Source organism: Lolium rigidum, chromosome 5 (genome assembly GCF_022539505.1).
Source record: "Lolium rigidum isolate FL_2022 chromosome 5, APGP_CSIRO_Lrig_0.1, whole genome shotgun sequence".
NCBI classification, from domain to species: Eukaryota; Viridiplantae; Streptophyta; class Magnoliopsida; order Poales; family Poaceae; genus Lolium; species Lolium rigidum.
The window spans coordinates 52,311,160-52,335,290 of NC_061512.1; the positions used below are offsets into that span (position 1 = coordinate 52,311,160).

At 48.0% G+C, this 24,131-nt stretch overlaps 1 long non-coding RNA gene across 2 annotated transcripts; it reads left to right on the plus strand.

Annotated features, from left to right (window-relative positions):
* The first annotated feature begins 3,251 nt into the window (after positions 1-3,251).
* Positions 3,252-7,330, plus strand: LOC124651234. Of its 2 annotated transcripts, none has more exons than XR_006987321.1 (3): positions 3,252-5,292; positions 5,409-6,305; positions 6,922-7,330. It is a non-coding gene; the product is annotated as an uncharacterized LOC124651234 (long non-coding RNA). The 2 variants fall into 2 exon arrangements; XR_006987320.1 differs by lacking the exon at positions 6,922-7,330 and having other exon boundaries at positions 5,409-5,575; positions 5,669-6,090.
* The last annotated feature ends 16,801 nt before the right edge of the window (positions 7,331-24,131 follow it).

Genomic DNA, 24,131 nt, shown 5'->3' on the forward strand with positions numbered 1-24,131 from the left:
TACTAAAAATCTATAGCCTACACTCCGCCGAGCATAACCTAGAAAGATACAATCCACTGTCTTTGGTCCGAGTTTGCGCTTCTTAGTAATTGGAATATTGACTTTCGCCAAACATCCCCATGTGCGCAAATACGAAAGTGATGGTTTTCTCCCAGACCACTCCTCGTAAGGGGTTTTATCTTTATTCTTGTTAGGAACTCTATTCGGGACATGACATGAAGTCAAGAAAGCCTCCCCCACCATGCCTTTGATAAACCAGCAGTGGCTAACATGGAATTCACCAAGTCGGTCACGTGCGGTTTTCCTCTCGGCAACCCCGTTTGATTGGGGCGAATAGGGAGGCGTCCTCTCATGAATAATACCATGTTCCTCACAGAATTCATCAAAGATTTTAGGAAAATACTCGCCACCACGATCCGACCTAAGACGCTTGATCTTTCTCTCTAGTTGATTTTCAACTTCGGCCTTATAAATTTTAAAGTAGTCTAAAGCTTCATCTTTAGTTTGCAATAAATAAACATAGCAAAATCTAGTCGCATCATCAATCAATGTCATGAAATATCTCTTTCCACCTTTTGTCAACACACCATTCATCTCGCATAGATCAGAATGTATGAGTTCTAGAGGTGCCAAGTTTCTCTCCTCGGCCGCCTTCCGAGGCTTCCGAGGTTGCTTTGATTGCACACAACTATGGCACTTAGAACCTTTGGCAATGGTGAAATTCGGAATTAAACTTAAACTGGATAGCCGAGACATTAAACCAAAATTAATGTGACATAAACGAGAATGCCAAACACTGGTATCATCACTAACATTGCCACAAATATGGTTCACAGACTTATTGCTGAAATCAGAAAGCGAAAAGCGGAACAAGCCTCCGCACTGATAGCCTTTACCAATAAATTGTCAAACTTGGAAACAACTACTTTATTTGACTCTAAAACAACCTTAAACCCATCTCTGCATAGAAGGGAGCCGCTAACGAGATTCTTGTTCATAGTAGGGACATGCTGCACGTTCCTCGACCGCACGATCTTCCCCGAAGTGAACTTCGGATCTATCGTGCCAACACCACGAACGAAGCATGTGACCCATTTCCCATCAAGACGGAAGAATCCCGGGCGACTCGGTAAGAAGTGAACATGGATATGTCAAGCACACATGAACATTAGCACCTGTATCAATCCACCAACATGGAGATTGAAATACCGAAAGAACAAGTAAAGAGATTACCGTACCCATCAGCATTGTTAGCGGTCACCGTGTTGACTTGCCTCGCCTTTTTCTTGCGGTCCGCCTCTCTCCGGACAGTCCTTAGAAAAGTGGCCAGCCTCTCCACTGAGTAAAGCAGCTCGGATCCGCTTTGTTTATCATCTTCTTCTTCTTGAAGGTTGTAGTCTTCATAGGCTTATTGAAGGAAGGCTTGTTATTCCCTTTGTTCTTGTCTGTAGGGTTTCTTCTGCACCATGTTGGCGCTAGACTCGACCCTCTCCTTTCTCAGCATTATCCTTAGCCCGAGCTTTCTCCTCAACATCAAGAGACGCTATCAGATTTTCAACTGATATCTCCTGTCTCTTGTGTTTGAGAGTTGTGGCAAAGTTCCTCCATGAAGGGGGCAACTTAGCGATGATGCATCCAGATCACAAACTTGTCGTGTAAGGCACACTTAAGGAGTTCAAGCTCTTTCGCAATGCACTCGTATCTCATGAGCTTGTTCGACTACGAAACGGTTGTTTACCATCCTGATGTCATGGAAGCTCTCCATGATGTACAGCTCATCGCTCGCATCGGTTGCACCGAATTTAGCATTCGATGCATCCCGGAGCTCTTTACCATCCGTTATGTGCATGTACACATCACACAGACGATCAGCAAGAATACTCAGAACGCATCCGATGAAGAGAGTATTGTTTTCCTTGAACTTGTTCTGATCTTGGTCAGATATAGTTCCTTCAGGTAAACCATCGGTAACGTCGAATATTTTCATATGAGTAAGCCAGAGCATGGCCTTAACTTGCCACCTCTTAAAGTGCACACCGGTGAACTTATCCGGCCTCAGTGCATCAGCAAAACCAGCCATTGTTAACTCAGGAAATTGCCTACATTTAGGTTTTTGGATTGTTGGATAATTAGGCACAATTTCCATGATTAATTCCAGAATATAAAACATGATGACAACAACTACTAACATGTGAAACTCGAACATACTAGATGCATTAATCAACATGAGTAGCAGCAGCGCAAACGGTAAAGCATCCATCGCTAAACAAATCGAGATATGTCGCACGTACCGATCTGGTGGAGGTGGAGCCGATGATGTCGCAGCAGTAACATTGTTGATGAAAACGTTGTTGACGACGGGGACGACGGGTCGAAGTAGAAGGCGTTGAAGACGACGGTAGGCAGCACCGCCCGACTTGGACGGAAGGCGACCCGTGATGAAGAGCTTGAGCAGTCGCGCGAGCGCTTCCCAAAACCTAATTCGCCCTCTCCCGTACGAGATCGCAAGGACGAGCGGTTCCGGAGACCTGCTCTCCCGTTCGCCGATGCACGTCGGCGCGCGGGATGGAGTAGGCTACGGTGGCGGCGCAAGCGAGAGAGAGGTGGAAACCCTAACTCGTGTATTAGATGTATTTCTCGCGGTAGCCGGGCAGGAGATTATATAGGCTCGGGAAACCCTAGGCAACGTGGGCCACGCCCACGTCGCACGAACGTTTTGAGTCGGTTACGGATAGCCCACGATCCGGAGCGACCCGAACCGACTAACCGCGACGCGTCCGTCTAGGACTCTGTTCGTTTTCCTGAGCCGCAAAAAGTAAGGAAAGTCTCGGCTCGAGGCTCAATCCACTCACCACGAGCGCGGCGCGCGTCGCGTCGCGTCGCGTCGCGTCGAGACGAGGGAGGAGGAGGAGGAGCACGCGTGTAGCGCTCCTATTCTCACTCACTTACTAGTGGTGGAACAACCCACCTTATAAGGTGGTCTAACTTCCTCCCAACTTTCCATGTGGGACTAAACTTCCCACCTCTTGCCACTCCCTAGTGAGCTGCCACCAACTCGAGCCAAACTCACATGCGCTGCCACTACGCGCTGAGATTTATAGGAAAAACTGAAATCTAATTTGGACCACTAAAAGTGGGGCCAATATTTCAACAGGTGGCCATGGCGCGGCTCGCTCCACCTTCTGGCCGCGCGACAGCCTGCAGCGCGGCCGTACGTTCCGGATCTCAGCGCGATGGATCGTAGAGGCAGTCAGGCAGATGAAGTCCCCATCAGAACCATGGCGGCTAGATTGGAGCGGCACGCGGATGGAGGAGATCCCCGGTTTACTCCCTTTTGTATCTTCCCGTTCCCCCGAGAACGTTTCTACCTGTAAGGTTTGCTTGAACCACAAAAAATTGGAGTCCTCTAGATGCCATCTACGGTAACCAGTGTCCAAAATTTTCTCCGTTTTGGTTTAATTTGTTTTTTTGTACGGTAACATGATGCTCTTCTAATGCTTTATTTCTTATTTACATTTCCTTTCAGTTATTAGTGTCTATTATCAGATATCCATGATTATATTGGCAATTTCGTTATTCTATACAAATTCAGAAAGATTCAACTGTCTCATCATTTAGTCTCAGAATTTTCATTGGTATACATTTTACAAGAGCTATGTGTCCTGCCCTATAACATGTACATTTTATTAGAGTATTATAGTAGTTCCTTCCAGTTGTTGTAATTATTAGTGATTTCTTTTTCGTTCATGTCAGTTTTGAGCAACAAGGTTTGAATTTTTTTCTTACGAATCTTAGTTTCCTCTTCCAGTTGCAAACACTTGCTTGGCTATCTTAGAACTGGACTATTTGTGAAACTTGGATGTAACTCCTGACGATGCACATTTTCTTAAGGAAATATCTTGAAGAACAACATGGTGAATCATGCGAGCATCCCAGCTGCATTGGGTCATCGGTCATGCGTACCTCATCGAGAAGAAGGATGACACCGTTATCACTGGTGTTGCCTATTTTTGTGTCTAGATCTTAATTTAAGATGATGATTTGTTAATACCATACAACAGCTTCCAACAGGAGTGAGCAATGTGGTAGGATACTGCTAGAGAGTGCCGCTGATCCAAATGTCAGAAGTATCCTTTCCAACTTTGAATTCTGATAAAAAATAGTTTTATGATATTCAGTTTGTGTTAATTTCATATTTGGAATTTCAGGTCACTGTTTGTAACTTTTTCTTTAATAATTTGAATTCCAAGGTTGAGGGCTTCCATCAGACTTGACAGGGGTCCAGGGGCACACCCAAATTGGCCATGATGCAACAAGCTGAAGGTCATGACTTGGCCGTGACGGAGAACCAAACTGGGCTAACAGATATCAGCTTGGCCCGGCTAACAGAGGTAAGGGAGTTTGATAGAATAATTCAATTGAGCAATTTTTTTTTGGGAGTTCAAATTCATACACAAGATATAATACAAATCTAATACCATGATTCACCATGTACAAACCTAGAATAATGGCAACAGTAAATTGCTTTACTATGTTGATGTAACTTGAGATAGGTAAAGTCAAGAGTATGTGTGCTTTTTCACTGGCAGAATGGTGCTGCTGTTATCAGTGGCGTCAACTGTGTTGAACTACTACTTCATTTAGTCACTTTTTAGACATGTGCTATGTAAATTTTGGTTCTGCCATCATAAGCGTCTGCTAGAGTAAGAATAAAAATCTATCTGTTCCTATGTACACAAAAATACTTGCCTGCCGGGTGTACATTTTGAGTCATACAAATGCACTATCCGATAGATGGAAGCACATTATTCTTTGGCTGAAGATTGTTAACTGCTTTATCCTGCAGACTGAGATATTGTTTTTGTGAGCTGCGGACTCTTGCTAATTCTTTGAGGCTTTGCTAAGATAGTTGACTGCTAGCAGTACAATTTATGTCGGATTGAGAATTTCTATGGTGCTTAGCCTCTGGTTGGTATTTTTTTAATAAATCCTTCGTTGACAGAGTCGGTAGCTATATTTAGATCATAGATCACGAAGAGAGTTCATCCATTGTTTTCATCACTTCCTTACCAATTTTAGTACTCGAAACGCGGAAGATTCGAGTTAATGGTACTGCTGTGCATCCTATTATATTAGTTCATAAGAGAGTGGTACTATACTAATATAGATTATTCTATATTTGTGTTTGCTTTGCTCCACTGCCGAGATTTGTTTTCGAGAGGATTAAAAATACTAGCACTTGATGAAAACGGACAACCCATTACTAAGATGAGGAACATAGTGGACCAAGAGGTGCTCCATAATCTCCAAAGAGATTCCTACATTTTTCCCATGTTCTTATCTTCAATCCCTGCACGTGTTGTGTAACTGTATACTCGATACTTACTGTTGTTTTTTCGCTTTTTCAGAATATACAGCGTGAGATCAGTTGCAGCATATGTCCATGCCACATGACAACATGTGGTGCCTCAGGTTTCAGTCAGTGCTTTCTGAGGCATGGACATCTCGTTTGGGTTTTCCATTTAAGCGATGACCATTTTGACTACCTGTTGTTCTGCTGAGTTTTTGATGCAGTGTTAAGTATCTAGGCTTCTACTGATTCTCATCTATTCATCCAAATTACACAGCTAAGTATCATACTTAGACAGTTAAGTTCATGTGCTTGCAGGTGACAGGTACAGCTACAAATTTAGTACCTGGTCTTTTTGCAACGGTTGATGTGTTTCCAGGGGAGGGCAACTTTGACAAAAAAAAATTAAACGGTGGCAAAAGCCTTGCCCCAATCTATTAATTAAGACAGAGGTCTTGATGATCCCTTTGTATTCATGAAGCAGAATTATCTCCTAACTCCAGGGACTGCCTAACTGCCATATGCTTGAGTTCAAAAATTGACTCCAGCATACTTCGTTCTGCACCTAGGAAGCTATTGTAGGGAGGCAGCATTTAGCAGGGTTTATGCTTCTCCTTCCCGGTTGAAATCTCTTTTCTCTAGATGTGAGTATAAACAACACCACAGAATTCTGATATTAGTCCTTTTTTAGAGTTCAGAGATGTCTGATGTTTTTTCAAACTATTGGATTGTGATTTTCATTCTTGAGCCTTCACTGAATTGTTTGTTATGTTATGTGAAATGCAATTACCAGGTATGCATGTCACCTCCTAACCCTTAAGACTATGTATGAAATTCATGCAAGCAACTTCTATCTTACTGATTTATAGGTAAATCTGATGAGCGGTAATTTAATCTTGAAGACCACTAGATGGTCCAAGTGGAAGACTACTTCACTGCTGGCTTCACCATGATGGTATATAATCTTACCACAGAAATGTAAATTGCAATGGCATCCACAAAAATAAATACACACTATTCTAGACACCTCACAAAAAAATGCATAGAATGATTGGTAATCAGGACGTAAAATCCTTTGAGAACCAACCTGTGGTTGGATGGTTAGGAGGGCAGTGGCACCCCCAGCCCACCAGAGTTCAAATCCTAGATTTGACACTTTGGTGTCTCATAAAGGCGGAATATTCTTCAGTGGGAGGCGACGTTCCCGTCGACAGCGAGGCGCCTATGGTGACTTCGTCAATCTCAAGACCCGCCGGATCAGTTCTTCGATGCAGTATCTTGGAGGTGCTCATAGGGTAGGGTGTGCGTGCGTGCGTTCATAGGGGTGAGTGTGTGCGCGTATGTATGAGCGCCTTTGATTGTACTGTGTTTCGCAAAAAAAAAAAGGACGTAAAATCCTTTCTGTTACCCTGTGGACCGTGTTTTCTTGACGGTTTTGAGAAAATAATAAATACTATGTTTTGATTCTCTGCTTTTAATTGTTTGTACAGACCTGTTCATGTGCTCATTATTATTATTTTTAATTAGATAAATAAATTTTATCAGATGTAACTGAGACATGGACTATTTAGGTTGGCTTGCAGTCTTTTGAGGGAAATGGTATTTTATTGTATTGCACTGAAGTTCTGTGTGGAACAAGTATGCAAGCTGAATTTCTTGATGCATGTTGGTATGTTTTAATTTGTATTCTCATGATTTCATTACAGTTCATGTAATTCATTGCTTTGCACTAGATTGTTTGCCATCTACTCCTTTGTCAGCTTGGCTTTAGCGGTGCATATCTCAAGTGAGCAAGGCAAAACTATAGAAGTGTGTAGTGGTTTGGATAAGGTTTGATGCTATAACTCCTAGAAAAGGTCAGGTAAGGTGTCATTATCTTCATAATGTTTCTACAGTTGGGGCCATCACTTCAGTTATGAACTTCTAGAGAGAATAAATTCCTTCTATTGTTCACCATTTATGTATGTTAGATTTGTATAGTTATCTTTTGACAAAATTTACATAGTTACTAGGCTTCGCCAAGTCGTCCTATGTTTTCTGTAAATATCAGGAAGGCACTTATGCACCCACACTCTCATTTCAGCTCTAGCTGACTGTTGCCCTCTTCTATTTTTTCGCCTCACAACCTATGGGCGTGGGCGTGTAACTGGTGATCTGAATTGAACCTGCTGTATAGTAGATTTTGGCTCATGGTAGTGAGATCCAGGCGTATTGCCATGGAAGTCATACCGACATAACTACAAATCAAATTATTGCCTTTGCATCTTACCGATTTAACTCAGCCCTTTGCAGATGGTATAAGCGTTCAATGCTTGATTTCTATAGAAGCTAATAGGCTTCCAAACATTGTTGGATCCACATTGTAGCACATTCTGCTACGTTTCTTTCTTTAGATTATGTTGCCTCCTTATGGTTGTAACTGAGGACAAGTACAAGCCTCTGTACCTCACCTTGCGTTTTTATTAGTTCAATCAATGTAAATATATTGTTGCAAGAACACCATGACCAATCAGCTTTGTACCTCGGAAAAGAAGACTGAATAATCTCTCCTGTACTCTTCTCCAATTGTCGGTTTATTCCAGTGCAATATTAACCTCGCCATAGGGACACAAAGTTTTCAAGTATTACTTACAAAAAATATGCCCTACTTAGGCAATAAAATCATACTCTTGCTTGGTGATGACAACCCTAAAACTGTTTACACTGAGCTTTAGTTTTATGATGTTTGGTTTCCTTAGAGAATTTATGTTCAGCTATCTTAATATATAGCTCTACCGTGACCATTGCAAATTAATTTACCTTACGTGCATGCAGATAACAGCAGTTTGCTTAACTAACCGAAGTTTGTCTTCATCTAAGGTTCCTACTGACCTTCAGCATGCAGGGGCTAATTATACAGAGATATGCAGGGGCTGACCATTACTTCTCATAATCAGGAAAACACAAAGGTTTTTTTTAATCCAGCTGACCTTTATAAGACTATCCGATGCTCTCGGGGTATGTATATCAGTTTGCACAGTTTGCAATTCTGAATTATCAGCAACAATCGGTCAAGAGAAGGAAGATATATATCTCACCGGAGCAAAAGCAGCTATGAACTTCAGCAGACTTCATTCGAATTGACCACCAATTTCCTGACCTGAAATGTACACAAAGATGACCATACCATTGAGGGCAACAAACTGTACTTTAGCGATTGAAAAAAATCCAGCGATTAAAAATTATACGCTCTAGCCGAACACAGCAATCGAGAGCGCAATGCACAACATTGATGGCCGGGAAGCGGAGCAGGTGCGGCTGCTCGCTCGGCGGCCGGAGAGACGCGTAGGTCCGCATAAGCCTGGCTGTTGCCGCGGCCATGTCGCGAGGTCGTCGTTTCCGCGGTTGGGAACCTCTCTGCCTCTCCCGATACCCTCTAGAATAGAATCTCTCTCAATCTCTCCCTTTTCTCTCTCTCCCACAAAGCAGCAGCCGTCCACCCCTCTCCTCTCATTTAACTTGGATATTTCAGATACGCAAGAAAGAACGACGTACCATGCACTGATACACCAGTTCGCATCTAATCCTTCGATTCAGTGTTGTGTGGAGTCAACGCCGCCAGGAGCAGCGGCGTGGCCGACGGCCACCATGTGCCTGCGCCGGGAGCTGCCTCCGCCAGTTCTCGCGGTCGGCGCGCGTTCGCCTCGGGAGCTTAGTGAGATCGGCCACACCCACGGACTGGATCCTAGCCTGCAGCAAAGCTCCATCGCTGTAGGCGACAACAGATGTGATCAGCTCCCCTGCTCTCTACAGCCTGCCATTCGCTGCTTTAGGCGGTGGTGACAGAGTGCTGCCATTACACTGAGCTTTAGTTATATCTTTTGTTTTTCTTCTTACGGTGTCTCTGGCAGTTTTTATTGTGAAGAAAAACAAATGGTACAGAGTGCTGTAAAAATATTGACAAATCACATATGGATCAAATCCGCTAGCAAAGCTCATCTAACCCAGCCCGTCAACGTTACCAGCAGATCGACCCAGTACCCAAAAAGAGGCCACACAACAACATTGTGATTAGGCCGGCCAGCCAAGTAACAAGTTATAGACTTTTTTCTCACAAAACAAATGCCCTCAGTTTTTCTTTTTGTAGTATTAAATTATTAGAGCAGCCCATCTAACTGTGCTTCATTCCTTTTATTTTCCATACATGTCGATCCTCAAAAAAGATAACTAGCTTCACTCTTTTCTCCACAGTTATTTTTCAAACCAGCCACTCTGCAATTCATCAACCAAATATTTTGAAGCCATTGACGAAGCCATTGAGGGAGTATATAGCACAACATGATATTTTTCACAATAACCTCTAGCACTAATAAAATAAAAATAGTACAAATACACCACACCCACATTTATAAAAGTTTGCCCCTCTAGCATCATATATGATCACTACAGAATAACAAGTACACATGCATCGACAAGGCGGAGCTCGAGATCCCAAGACTCGACAAATAGGTAACACTAACGTCTCATAGAAAAAAGTTATCATCACGGGCGGGGCGTGTCGCCGCGCCAATACTTCCTAGTCCTTATTTACTTATGTTTCTCCCTCCTGGGTAGCAAAGCTGCTAGCCCATATAGGCAATGTGGCATGTATGTGCAAGTTGCGCCACACTCAGTTAAGCTTGATGTAACATTGGTCCCCAACCCTCCGCCCCCAACCCTAACCCTCCCGCACCCCGCCCTCCGCCGCCGCCGCCGCCGGGGGCAAAGTCCCTCGGGGCGTGGCGGCGGCGGGGGCCCTTCCTCGTCGCCGCGTGCAGATCGGCGGCCGGATCCCCACCTCCTCGATGCTTGGCGGAGCAGACTCGCGTGGGATGGGCGACGGCGGCGGCGGCCCTCCTCCCGTCGGCTGTCCCCTGGCGGACCAGTCGGCACGGGTGGGATGGGCGGCGCTGCGGTCTCCCTCTTCTCGTCGGCTTCCCGCAGCACTCCGACAGGGGTTGGTGGTGGGCGGCGGCCAGACCCTCGGTCTGCGCCATGCCATCCACCCCCGCCTCTCGTTGGTGCGTGGAGGCGATCTCGGGCATCTTCCGCGACACGAGGGCGCCCGGGGCAGCAGCCTTGGGTTTGTCGGAGGAGGTGGCCTCTTCTTCGCCGGAGAGGGTCGGCCTGTGGTTGGTGGTGGTGGATTTTTGATCTATCATCACTAGCCGGCGGTGAGTTTGAGGTGCATGGAAGCCGGCGATGGTGTCGCCGGTGGAGGGTTGGGTTGGCCAGCCCGGGATGGTCGCCGACGTGGGGGTCCGTCCTGAATAAAGGCGGCGGTCCTAGGGCCTCTCTTGCATGAAGAGGAGGACCTACCGGAGGCCTAGACTCGTGATCTGGCCGGAGGGTTGAGTTCCGGAAGGCTCCACCGGCGAATGTAACAGTGCTTTGCCTGGAGTTTGCTGGATCAGAGGTATTCGGTCGTGCGCACCCATGCGTTTATTCCGACCGTTTGGTTCTGGAGGGAGCGGCGCGAAGCTCTTTTTCTGTGTTGACATCAAGTGACTATGGATCCATGATGAAAGTCGGAAGAAGAGAATTTCATGAAGGCCGGAGGAGAGGACTAGCTAAGGGAAGTTCAAGTCTCCGCGCTATTGAGGGGCTTGCTTGGTGTCCGGGCTTCACAGCAGCGGTATGAAAGTGGGGGCGACAACACATGTGAAGCGCAGAGTCCTACCTATCAGGGTGAAAATCCAAGGTCTGACCTTAACTGGTTGTGCCTGGTAGTGACCTTGGTGGAGGCATTGTTTTGAGAGTGGAGACTATCTTCAGGGTGAAAACCTAAGATCTTTGGTCGGGCGACGACGGTGTTGGAGCACTGTTCCCTTCTTGGAGGCGTCGTTTTTTCGAGAGTGTGCAATTCAGGTGTTGTCATGGTGGTGGATGTATTGCTGTTGTTAGGTCTGTGATATTGTAGCGGGACTTTTGTTTCTTAATTTTCTTTTTCGTTTTTTTGGCTGTGTGCATCCGTAGTGCCATTAGGGTGGTACGTTGTTGCAGAGGCTGTGTGTAATTGGTATCTCTCGATATTAATATATTCTCTTTATCGAAAAAATGTGCAAGTTGCAATCGGCTGCGGTGAACAAGATGTCGCTGACAGCAAAGAACGGAAAGTAGTTCCATGCATGATCGGTGACTTTGGTTGTGTCTATGGAAGATATCTTCATGCGATCATTTGCTGGTTCTGTACTATATCAATTTTTGTTGTGTGTGAATGCTTATATGGATCATTCTTTCTCAAGTTATAGGTGCCAATCCATCTAGGTTCATCTAAACGCTTCTTTGCCATACAAGCCCCTTTTGTATTATCTTTCAATTATGCATATGGTATATGGTGATGTTTGCTATAAATGATGGTTCGGGGTATTCAGTTCCTACAACATCTATCATTATCTGGTTTGTGATTAGGATAAGGAAATGTATGATCAATATCTAGGAAGGTAGGCTTCTATAACTTTATATTGACGTACTGGACATAACCATGAACAATAGAAAAGTGTGCAATCCATTTTTTTTTTTTGCTCTGCTTTTTTGTTTATTTTTTCCAAGAATCAAGGGTAGTTGTATTTGTTCTGCGAAGGGATATTTTTACTTGAGGTGTGGTACCCTTCATAAAATGACATAAATATTTTTTCTGTAAGATCAGGTGAGTAGAAAATATTGTGCAAAGTTCTCTATCATCCTAATTGGGTATCGTGAAGCGTGTATTTTCAATGTTTATCTATAATTGCTTGCCTGCCGGAGGCGGGCAAGCGCGCGGCAAGCCGCGCCTTCCTACCTAGTTATGAACAGTTCTAGCGGAAAACAGAGCAATTCAGACCACGGGGTTCTAAATTTCCAGTATTTTGGACTGAAATCAAAGCAATTTAGACAACGGGAAACAGAGCAATTCAGAGGACTGGAAAAGGAGGAATTCATACCAGCACACATCAGCAGAACTACTAATTACTGTATCTGAAAACAGAGCAATTCAGAGTTTCAGACGAGCACAAAACAGACAAGCAGGCATCGGGAGAAGTAATTATACCGTATCTGGTAGTGTCGCAGTTGCAGGCGATTCCACACAAAGCGGTGCAGATGGAAGTGGCGAGACGACGGCAACATCGAGCTGAGGCGGAAGTTCGGCTATGGCAATGTCCATCTTGGGTGGAAATTCCGGCGGGACTTTGAGCTGGACGACAACATCGAGCTGAGGCGTAAGTTCGGCAATGTTAGTGTCCATCTTGGGTGGAGCTTCCGGCGGGACTTGGAGCGAGCTGGTTTCCAATTCGATTTCGCTCGAGGCATCTTGGCCAAAACTTCCGGCGGGACGAGAATCGAGGGACTGGAGTCCTAAACTTCTGGCGGGACTTGAGTTGGGGTTCGATTTCGCTCGAGGGATTCGAGGATCTGGAGTCTTTTTATGAGGGAACGCCGTGGTAGCGTGGTCAGGCACCGTCGGTGTCGGAGCCGTCTGGAACAATCGGTGTCGAATCAGTGTTGGTATTGGAGAAGATGAAGTGGAACTAACTGGCTTGAGGCATAGATTGGGCCGGGCCATCAGTTTTTTTTTTTTGACAATCAATACCACATATATTCATAATAATAAATAGTACATGGTAGAGATACACGAGCTATCTTCAGCGATTACAAAATAAAGTCTAAAAGATACTAGCAAATCTTCGAGGTCTTCAAACTCTTTCTTCTTCCAAAGCATAATCTTGTACTTTTCTGAAGGCAGCCAAAGATAGATAACAAACCATAAACCTGTAAATACCAACGAAGGTTCTCCCATAATTTTAATTTGAGCCGCAATGCCAAGGCTGCGTGCACGCACGCAACCATTAAAGTAGTCAATCAACATCGGCAAGAGTACCAACACCAGTATGTCAGGGAATAAAAACCGATCTGCCTTGTCGACGTTGATGGAGAGCCGAGAGTATGAATCACCATTGTCGAGGACGTAGCAACCGGGATAAAAACTGCGAGGATAATCCTCCTCGCGGCAACCATGAGAAAGATCCAAGATCGATCCGGCGAAGCAAGATCTGAACACCCATACCTAGATAATTGTAATCATTCAACACCACCATTGACGTCGGGAAGGAGATCTTGTCGTCGAACGAAAGGCTGAAGATCACTTATTGCAGACGATGCCATCTTCATTGCGGAGAAACCAACAAGAAAACAGCGACCAAAATCCTAACATAGACTACTGAAAAAACTACTTTTATTAAAAACTCCACGCATAGATCGGGTTCCCCACTCCTCCCGACGCCGGCTGAAGGAAGGTGGCTAGTGTTTTTTCTTCGGAGGCGGCGGCTGAACTCGGGAGGACTAGAGAGGGCCGGGCCATCAGTTAATGGACCACAGGATTGACTCACGCTGAAATAGACAGGAGCCTACGTACGGACGGACGAACAGTTCATTATTCACTTGGCGGTGGCATGTGGTGTAATTTCAGCGAAAATAGGGGCAAAAACTGACGGACCAACAAGAAACCTTATTTTTTTTATTATTAGGTATATAGACTAGGAAAATTGTCCATGCGTTGCAATGGGAAAAAGAAATTCTAAAATTTATACAAATAATATAAGTACTTGTCCCGGATAGTAGACACTTCACGTGCTCCGAAATACGAAAAGTGGTCTATACAAACCAACACCGGAACAATCTAAGAGAATTTTTATATGTTCTATGAAAATACATCAGAAATACATCGGATTGCAAAAGACAACTTCAGGGTTCCACGACTAACAAAAAACCCAAGAGCAAGGCAAGGGAAGGTGATAACTGAACAATACCCAACCATGTTTAAAGCTACACCGTAATCTAAACTCCTTCATACGAACATGACCCTACTTGTGTAGAAGAAATTCCATGGCAATTATGTATTACAAACTACTCCCTCCATCTAAAAAAAATATCCCAAATTTTTATAGATACGGACGTATCTACATCTAAGTAAGACACTTATTTTTAGAATAGACGTAATACATCTTGTAGAATAGAACATGCAAGAGGTCTGTTCTAAAGTTCGACGGAACTGTAACCCTACTTCTCATAGACATGGGTACAGCTACAGTACCACAAGCTATCACCAGCTAAGCCTTTGATCAAGCATGGAAAATACAGAGAGATACAACCTCCAATGTAGATTGATTAGATCAGTACCATCAACATGTACATGGTCATTTCAAATAGTGAACTATGAAAATGCAATCAATCTTCACGTTATTTATGTACCTGTATTCATGTTAAGTACCTGTAGCTATACGTACGTGCTCCTCGCCTCCAAAGAACTTGGCTGCTCGTGGAGTCGTGGGTTCCTTATTCATAGTTCATGAGATGAGCTCAGCCAGATCCGCTGCATCCCTTCGTCTAAAATTCTCCTCTTACCTCATCCGTGCCTGTCGAGGACTTTGTTCAGGACCAATTCCAATAGTCTGGCTCATCCGCTATGACTGATGGTTGTCTAGTGGTGACGACGGACGACGGGAGCGACCTATAATTTTCTGGTATGCCTCCTCTCGAAAATAACGAGAGTCGTTAACAGCGGCCCTTGCCGTGCGACCACTGACCTCAGCCGGCTGCTGGCGCAACGGCGGGACACTGCGAGAGGCGTCGGCAGTGTCCAACGGCCGGCACGTGCGCGGCGACACATGCATCACTCCCGTTCCAACGCACGCCTTGACGCATTAGAGGAAGTCTGGGAAGGCTGGACACGATGGAATCGATCGAAGTGGCGCCGTCCCGCTCTATACCTTTAACAGGATACATTCGACGCATCGGAGACGGCCCGTTGGTCAGCTGGACGCGGGGACGGCTAGAACGGCGGTGGATCAATGCTTTTATTTGCAAACTCCGGCGTTGTCCGAGCATCACGCCGGTAGTGACTCCTGTGTTGAAACCATCTTTCCCTGCGCCCTTCATCGTGCACGCACCTGTCGCTGCCGCCTTGTCCTTGGCTGATCGCAGGCTCGACCCGGACGCCACCGCGACAACTTCGTCATTGCCTCCATTGTTGCCGCGTTGCTCCTGTCGAGGTCAAGAAGCTGGTGCGGCCGTGCTCTTGGCGCTCTGCTGTTCTGGTGGACACTGCTCGCCACGTCGCCGTCCTATTCCAGCCTGCTCCTCAACGTCGTCATTGTCTCCATTGTGGCTGCGCTGCTCGCCTGCTCGTGTAGGATTCAAGAAGCTGGTGCGGCTGTGCTCTTGGCGCTAGGCTGGTCTGCTGGCTGCTGCTCGCTTCGTCGTTGCCCGTCCTATTCCGGACTCTTCCTCAGCGTCATCATTGCCTCCATCGTCGCCACGCAGATCGTGTTAGGTTAAAGAAGCTGGCGCAACCGTGCTCGTGGCGCTCTGCTGGTCTGGTGGCCGCTGCTAGCCGCATCGTCGTCGCCCACTCGCCCACCCTATTCAGCCTACCCCTAAATGTCGTCGGTGGATCTATCGATTCTGGCCTCGCCTCTATATGTATTGTACTGTTAGGAACGCTTCCGAGTTTTAGTTCGAGTTTGTTACCACGACTTCTTGGCATCAGTCTCCTACACGTTGTATTCGGCTCGTATGCGAGGAAGGATCTGGTTCGTCATCCGAGCGCCGTGCACCACGAGGACAGAAATTCGAAACAAAAAATTACGGATGTTGGACGAAAAAGGAATGGACGAAACCATGGAAACATTAGCTCCTTTATTATTAGGTATAGTACTAGTAAATTTACCCGTGCGTTGCTACGGGTCTATTTTTTACAAATAATGTTTACTATTGGAAAGTTTTATGCATGTGTTTACCTACCTAAGGATGAACTTTAGTTAATTATTAACATATTTGACCAAAATATACAACGACTCTCTCTACATGGATTTGGATGCTGAGGATTATCGCTTAGTATTAGCAAAATGAATTTTACATATATTTTTTAAAAAAATTCAGATTTACTAAAAGTCGGTTAAGAACAAGCAAAGGGAAAAACACATTTGGGCTAGAAAAGCCTTAAACTGGTTTAAGACCTGTTCTGTTTGGTTTATCTTTTGCTGAGCTACCTTTATCCAATCATAAGGTGTCGCATTCCATCATGTTCACGGATTCTCCCCACTTCACCTGACAACCGTCTCCAATCCAGCACAGCGAAGCTCTACAACCTCGCGAGGTGCCCAACACCGATCGATCCGACGCCTGTAGGAATGTTACCATGCAAGGGAAAAGCTCGGGGGGGGGGGGGGGGCTGATGCCACCAGCCGCGATGCCCTTGGCAGTCATCCCCCACATAGCAGAGCTCAGATGCGAATCTGCCGGCTCCACGTCCGTGCTAGTCACCCATACACAGCCGAGTCTAGCCACTTCCGGCGGTGTGATCTCGAGCTTCCTTGTTTAGGGGATGCAACCTCTTGGACCGGTATCGCCTCCTTCTAAAAACAGTTCATTGAGGAGGAGCGGCCAAAGAACATTTGTTGAAATTGAGTCTTGTGTAATCGTGTTTCCATAAAAAAGATGAGTATTAGTCGTTTTGGCCAAAACGTACTTTCCTAGCTTTGTGAAAACTATTTTGTATTAATCCATGTTTATGTTAGACGGCTACACAGTGCTACTTAAAACCAGTTCTGCCAATATCCTTAACAACTCAAAATAAAATAAGATTGAGTTAACATTTTATGTTTAATAATAGTTTCTTCCACTTTTGTTTTAATTAATTCTTTCCCTGACTCCGCCTCCACACACGCACGCGCGCACAAGCCGCCTCCCTCGATTCCGGGTTCGAACTTCGCCCACCAACGCTCTCCGGGCAGAAACTCTTTCCCGAATTCGTCATGCCGTCAGCTTGCAATTTCCTTCTTTAATCTGCTCCTTTGATTAGCCTCCTTTTCCATTTTTTCTGGGCTGAATCCTTCCTTCGTTTAAATTCCCTCCTTTAATCCGACCCCTAGCAGGGTTCAATTTCTGTGTCCCATATATTTGTTGATGCTTGCTGTTCCAAGCCAGCTTGCTATAATCCATAAAATTTAGGTATATAAACCGGTACAACGCGGCATCCGCGAGCGAGGTGGGACTATTGATCCAAAATCTGTTTGGGCCCATACATTATTCCTGGTAAGACGAGGAAAGGGCGTAAACTCGAACATTAAACTGATGGTCTTCAGTCGCCGACGTCCTCCCCATGGAGCTCTGAGCCGCACCTGGCCACGGGACTGCCTCCCCGAGCAGACGCGGCACACGCTGTCGCATGGACCATCTTTTCCCGAGCAGGCCGAGCTCGTCGCCATGGAGGTCTGAGCCGAACCTGGAGACCGAGCTCTGCTGCCCACGCTCTCCTGCTCCAACATTCTGCTTGCCGGCGGCGGTCGGGAAGACCGGCCAGAGGGCACCCGCGCTTCCCGTCCTTGCGCTTGCTCGAGCCCGGCAAGCGGGAGGGCTAGTGGAGCCTGCGGGTGACCAAGGCGGGGCAGGTGGCGCCCGTCTTCTTCTATTCCGTCCCAACTCCATCGAGTGGATGTGGCGAGTCCCTCTGACCGTCTGACCGCCGGCGTTGTAAGCGAAGTGCAGACTGGGGGACGAGACCGAGTGGTCGTGTGTCCCGGTGGGAGGGGATTTTTCTGTGGACGAAACAAAAATAAACAATGAACCGGTACAATGGCACAACCTGTTATATGCGTTTTGGTGGGAGGGCAAAATGGTCCTAAAAAAAATGTTGACGAAATTTTTTAGCAGAAACCTTAGCTCCTTTATTATTAGGTATATATAAATAGATAGATATAGATAATAATAAAGATGCGGACGACCAACTCGTGTTTTAGTACCACCTCGACTAATTCAGAGATGTTAGCAGTGCGGGCAGAGGTTTCGTGTCTGTTTTTTTTTTACGTAAAACCAACTAGACAGGGTATTTTTCTACGTAAAACCATCATTGATCGTGCCCTGCATGCAGAAAACCAGCGAAAGAGTTTTTTTCGTACGAAACTGGTTTTTGAACGTACGACCACCACCCATTGCAAACTAATAATAAAGATTGGGAATTTTGGTTTTTTACGGACGAAAATTTATTCCGGTTTTTTTGACCTACCAACACCACCGATCCGTAACTTATTAGTAGAGACTAGCAATAGCAAAGATACCCGTGCGTTGCGACGGGATTAAAAATAGTAAAACGCTAGATAACAACCGGAGGATCGCGTCATCCCATCCTCCAGGTCCGTTGCGCGACGCGTGGCATGGGGCCCACCCACAATGCTTTCCTCTTCCCTATCTCCTTCTTCCTCCCGTCTTATCTCTTCAGCACCACCACATGCCACCACTTCTTTGCTGCTCGACCGCGCTACCGATTCCCCGTCGCCGGCCACTTTACCACTGTCGTTGCTTCTCCAGCCCCCTTCGACTTTGCCGCCACCTCCCTGCGGAGGTGCTCGCATCAACCTCGATGTTGTGGCCCCTAACGGCAGAGGTGCTCACCTCCACCTTGTCGTCGTGCCCCCAACCGCGGAGGAGCTGCCATGGGAGATGACGGTGATGCTCCCATCCGCATTTGAGGTTGCTCCCTTCGAGAACCGAAGATGTTGCCATCGCAAATCAACGGTGATGTCAGCGTACCGCTAATCTGCGGTGGTGTTGTTGCAAGGGTTTTCCGGTGATGCTACCGATGGTTGTCGGAGTTGCTACGTGAGGCGCACGACGTTCCTACCAGAAGCGGGTGGCGTTGCTACCGGAGGTGCCCGGCGACGCTACCACGGCGGGTGAAGTTGCTACAAGGGTAGCACAGCTTCGCTACCGGACTACCGGAGGCATTCGGCGATGCTACCAACGGCAGTCGGAGTTGCTGCAAGGATATAGCCGCGTTTGCTACCGGTGGTGCTTGGCTCTGCTACCAACGGCGGGTGGAGCTACTGCAAAGGTATGCGACGGCGATGCTGCCGTACTTGCGGCGGTAGTGGTGTTGCAAAGATATGCGGTGGCGGTGCTGCTGTCGGACTCGTGGCGGCAGCGGCACTGCCGGACTTGCACCAGCGGTGGCGGTGGCGGTGCTGCAAAGATATGCGGTGGTGTTTCTCCTGTCGGACTCGCGCCAGCGGTGCGTGCCGCCTATTGGACTCGTGGCGGCAGCGGTGCTACCGGATTCGCGGCAGCGGCGACGGTGCTGCAAAGATATGCGGCAGCGGTGCTGTTGTCAGACTCATGGCGGCAGCGGCGCTGCCGGACTTGCGCCAGCGATGGCGGTGCTGCAAAGATATGCGGCAGCGGTGCTGCTGTCGGACTCGTGGCCGCAGCGGTGCTGCCGGACTCGCACCAGCGGCGGCCGTGTTACAAGGCTTCTTGTAAAAGCATCTCGTCGGGGCAATCAATGTACACTGCTCTCGCACGTAGAGTCGGTGGAATGTTGACTCTTAATTAAAAGGTAAATTAATCTCAATAATTAATGGAAAGATAATTAGTAGAGTAGGAGATCATAATTACCTATCTCACAATTATTTTTAATCTTTAAGTCATGAAAAAATTCATAACTTGAGATCAGTTTTTCATTGACATCGCGGGACGCCTTGGTGCGAGATGGCGATCGAACTCAAGGTGTGGTCAAGGCAAGGCAGCACAACGTGTCAGCGGTAGCGGCCTTTGCAAGCGCCCAAGTGAGCAGCTCCTTTCAGACCACGAGGTGCGGGGAGGCGAACCAATAGGTAGCAGCTCTGCTCCACCCATCCATCCATAACTCGTCGCCAGTGTTGTGGTACATCGAAAGGAAGGAGTCGTGGCGACGAGTCATGTCCCCCAAAGCATCTCTCAAACCGCGCCGGATTGAGCGTTTGGGGGCGCATTTCGTTCGTGTCGCGTTTGGGGGACGTCGCTCCCTACCGCGTCCTCCAAACGCCGCCCCCAAATATAAAAAATACTTTTTTTAGCATTTTTATTTCAATTTTCACAAACTAATACATATTGGGAACATGGTTTACACGAAGACATAATTAGGAACATGATTTTCCACAAAGTAATACATAGTTTGAAGCATGGTGGACAAAAATATAAAATATTGTAAAAAAACTAAACCTAACTAGGCTGTGCATCAAAGGTTTCGTGTGTTCGCTGCCAAGAAAGAACACTCGAGGGCACACTCAATCACCCAAACTGGAAAATCCAGCTGGTGACGGTGCCCTTGTTGGTTCTACCGAGGAAGAACAGACAGAGACCTCCGTGCACGTATTCGCTGGGAAGAACCAACACTCTTCATCAGTCGTCCTCCTTGTCGGTGCTGTCGTCGTGGTAGTCCCGACGGCAGCGTGTCTCGTCGAAGACCTTGACGGTCATGTCCCTGTTGCCAAAGTAGGAGAACAGGAGGACGAAGCCGGCTTCGAGGCTGTGGTGGCGCACGAACTTGTCCCAGCCGATGTGCAGGTACATCTTGCCGCGCGCGTCATGGATCACGTCGATGATCCACCGGTAGTAGCCGCACGCAGCCTCCCGCAGATGCAGCGTGCCCGGGCGGTCATCGACGGCGACGTAGGCGGCGAAGGAGTCAGGGAGCCTGTTGTGGGTATACTTTATGGGTATATAGACGGCATGGCCTAGATCCGGCAAGCCTGGGTGGCCCATAGTTGGTGATGAGGCATGTGGCCCATCGGGCGGCCCAGTTGCTGTAGATCCTGAAGGATGAAGTCCAGCCCAGGAACAGGAAGCCGGATCCCAACCGACCTACGAAGGAGGCCGGATCCGTGACAGCCCATGAAGTATCCGGATCCAGCACGTTCTTAGAGGAAGGCGGATCCTTGACGTACACGGCAAGATATTGTACCGTAGTTAGGCAACTTGTATTCCGGCTAGGACTCTCCGTGTAAACCCTAGATCCGTGCGCCTTTATAAGCCGGATCCCGGGAGCCCTAGAGGCACAACCACAACTCATTGTAACAACGCGAAAGCGCCCGCATAATTCCGGACAAGCAGCAGTAGGCCCCTGTCATCGTGCGGGTGTTCCGAAGCTGGGTAAATCGCGTACCACCGTCCCGTGTGCACTCCGCCCTATGGCCCCTACTTCTTCTCCTCCTCGTGAGGATCCCTCCTCCGAGGTACCGTCGATTAGGCAACGACAGTTGGCGCCCACCATGGGGCCTGCGGCGTCTGGAGGCCGGAACCGGGAGGGTTCCGCCATGGGAAGCTACGATGACACCATCGCTGTGGGGCGCGTACTTTACGCCGGAAATCTACCAATCGTCCCTCCCGATGAGTGCTGGATTCCGGCTAAGACAGACCCCGTCAAGCTCTCCATCGTCCCAGTTGGCGGCATACACATCTTCATCGGGGAAACCGTCGATCCCGACGGAAACCCACTGGTAAGTAGCGCTGACGCGACCACCGCTGAGCAGGACGCAGTCGCGAAGATCCGATCTGAGTCACAGGAACTTTCCAAGAAAGATTCCGCCTTAGATCTGGAAAATTCAAAGCCCACCCAATCCGCCCCTGAGCAGGAGATAAAGGTGGAAGACCAATGTAGATCCGCCTGGGTCTCCCAGGTGTTAGAGAAGAAAAGGTGTCACTTCGTGCACTTCTTGGCCCATACCGCCGGAACCGCCCCTCAAGAAGACGGAGCTGGTCCTGAGCAGGTTGAGGCACCGGAAAACAATGTTGCTCCGGATCAGCAGGAGGCTGTCGGAGAAAGCGGAACTCCGGTTGAAGAATCAATTTTGGGTAACCTAAGCCCAATTTCCGGGGATACCATGGACACTGAAGAGTTCGATCGTAAGGTAAAAGAATACGGATACTGTGAGCAACCTGACGTCGACTCCGCCCAGCCCATGCAGGTTCTCGCAACCGTAGCACCGCTGGATTAGCAAGAACGCGAAGATGAAAACACCGCCTCCGATCCAGGACCGTCCAATGTAGGATCTCCGTTAGGTCGGGAGCGTCCATACGAAGACGTCCTGTCCCCAGAAGAGATAGTCGCGCAAGCACGCATGGATTTAGTGGCGCAATCTGATGTCCTCAACAAACCCATAACTCCTGGCAACGCCACAGATCCGGAGGCTTTAGAGGCCACAAGAAAGGAGATGCTGGCCACAGCCAAGAAGTTCGCCAATACCGCAGCCGCAATAATGGATGAGAGGGCAGAAGTTGCAAACTTGATGGATCGCTTCGAAAGACAGGATCGCGAAATCACTGAAACACTCGAGCACGTCAAGAGCATGAGGAAAGAATGGGAAGTAAAGATGACCTACGCGCAGGCGGAGGCTGATCGAATCATTAGAGAAGCAATCCCGCCCCGCAGGATCAACTTCGCCACCCCTGTAGAGCAGCAGCCGCTCGCAACTCCAAAGGATAACATACAAAAAGCTGCGGAGCTCCTGAAAAAGAAGGACGAAGAGGTTGATATCAACTACGTCCGCAAACTTGTTGCTTCGACAATGCAGCAGCAAAGCAAGGCGGATACCTCGCACAGGTTGGAATCCAATCCGGATCACTGTGTATCTACCGCGCAGAAGGACGCCCATGCCAATCGACATCCCGATGATGAATCGCGCACCGGATCCACGGAGCGCAGAAGAAAAGCAAGGGAACACCCAAATCCGATCCCCGTACCATCGAAGACACCTCCGTCAGATCCGACAAAGGGAAAGGATGCAATGTACGCTGGCAGGAACAAGTACCGGAACCCGTCACCTCCGCCTAACGGGTACCCGCGTCCCCCGCCTCCTCGCCGCCGCAGTCCAGCCGGAAACACCAGGCCCCATGGGGCCGGTGGAATCTACATCCGCGACATGCCGCCGCCGAGGACTAGGGAGCGCACGCCGGAACCACGTCGGAACCAGAACAACGATCGTGAACCCGAGCCCAGAAGGAGCCGGAACAATGATCGCGAACCTGAGCCCAGGAGGAGCCGGAATGCTGAGCGTGAGCCCGAACCTCGTCGAAGCCGGAACGATGGAGGAGACTATCACCAAGGTGAAGGTAGCCACCGGAGCCGGAGCGAACCACGGGAAGACCGCCGGGAATCTGAAGGCGGAAGCAAAAAATCTCACAGGCCCCCTCGCAGGTCCCCTTCACCACCACCAAGTGGCGGAGGCGGAGGCGGTGGCCGGAGATCTCGCTCCCGCTCAAGAACCCCAGGAGGCGGCCCACGTGATGCCCGAGAACGCCTCAATGAGTACAAAACTGATTACATTGGCCCAAAGTGCTTCGGCAGGATGATTCGAGAGGCACCAAAGCCAAGGATGAACCTCAAGCTACCCGGAAATCTGAAGAATTATGATGGAACGGAAAGGCCGGATACGTGGATTGAGGATTACTATAATGCTGTAACCTTCGCCGGAGGAACCCCTAATATCGCCTGCCGCATGCTTCAGCTGTACCTTGTAGGTCCAGCCCGGATCTGGCTCAGTGACCTCGAGAAGAACTCCATCTTTTGCTGGTTTGACCTGAAGAACGCCTTCGAGAAACACTTCAGGGGCACCTACAAGAGACCTACCACAACAAGCGACTTACAGGCATGTATCCAGAAGAAGGGTGAAACATCGAGGAATTTCCTCACCCGATGGTTGGCATGCAGAAACGAGTGCGAGAACGTCGATAATCGCACAACAATGCACGCCTTCATTGGTGGCTTGCAGCGAGGAGGACTGCTGCGGCACAAGCTAACATGTTTGGTCAATGCAAACAAGCTAACGTTGGATGACATGATCACCATCGCCAGCGATCACACCGCCGCCGATGACGACGCAGGCGGAGATCTAGCAGCTACAACAATTCCCCTGCATCAGCAAAAGAAGAACCGTGATAACGGCAGCAGCAGCGGCACCAAGCGGAAAAATCC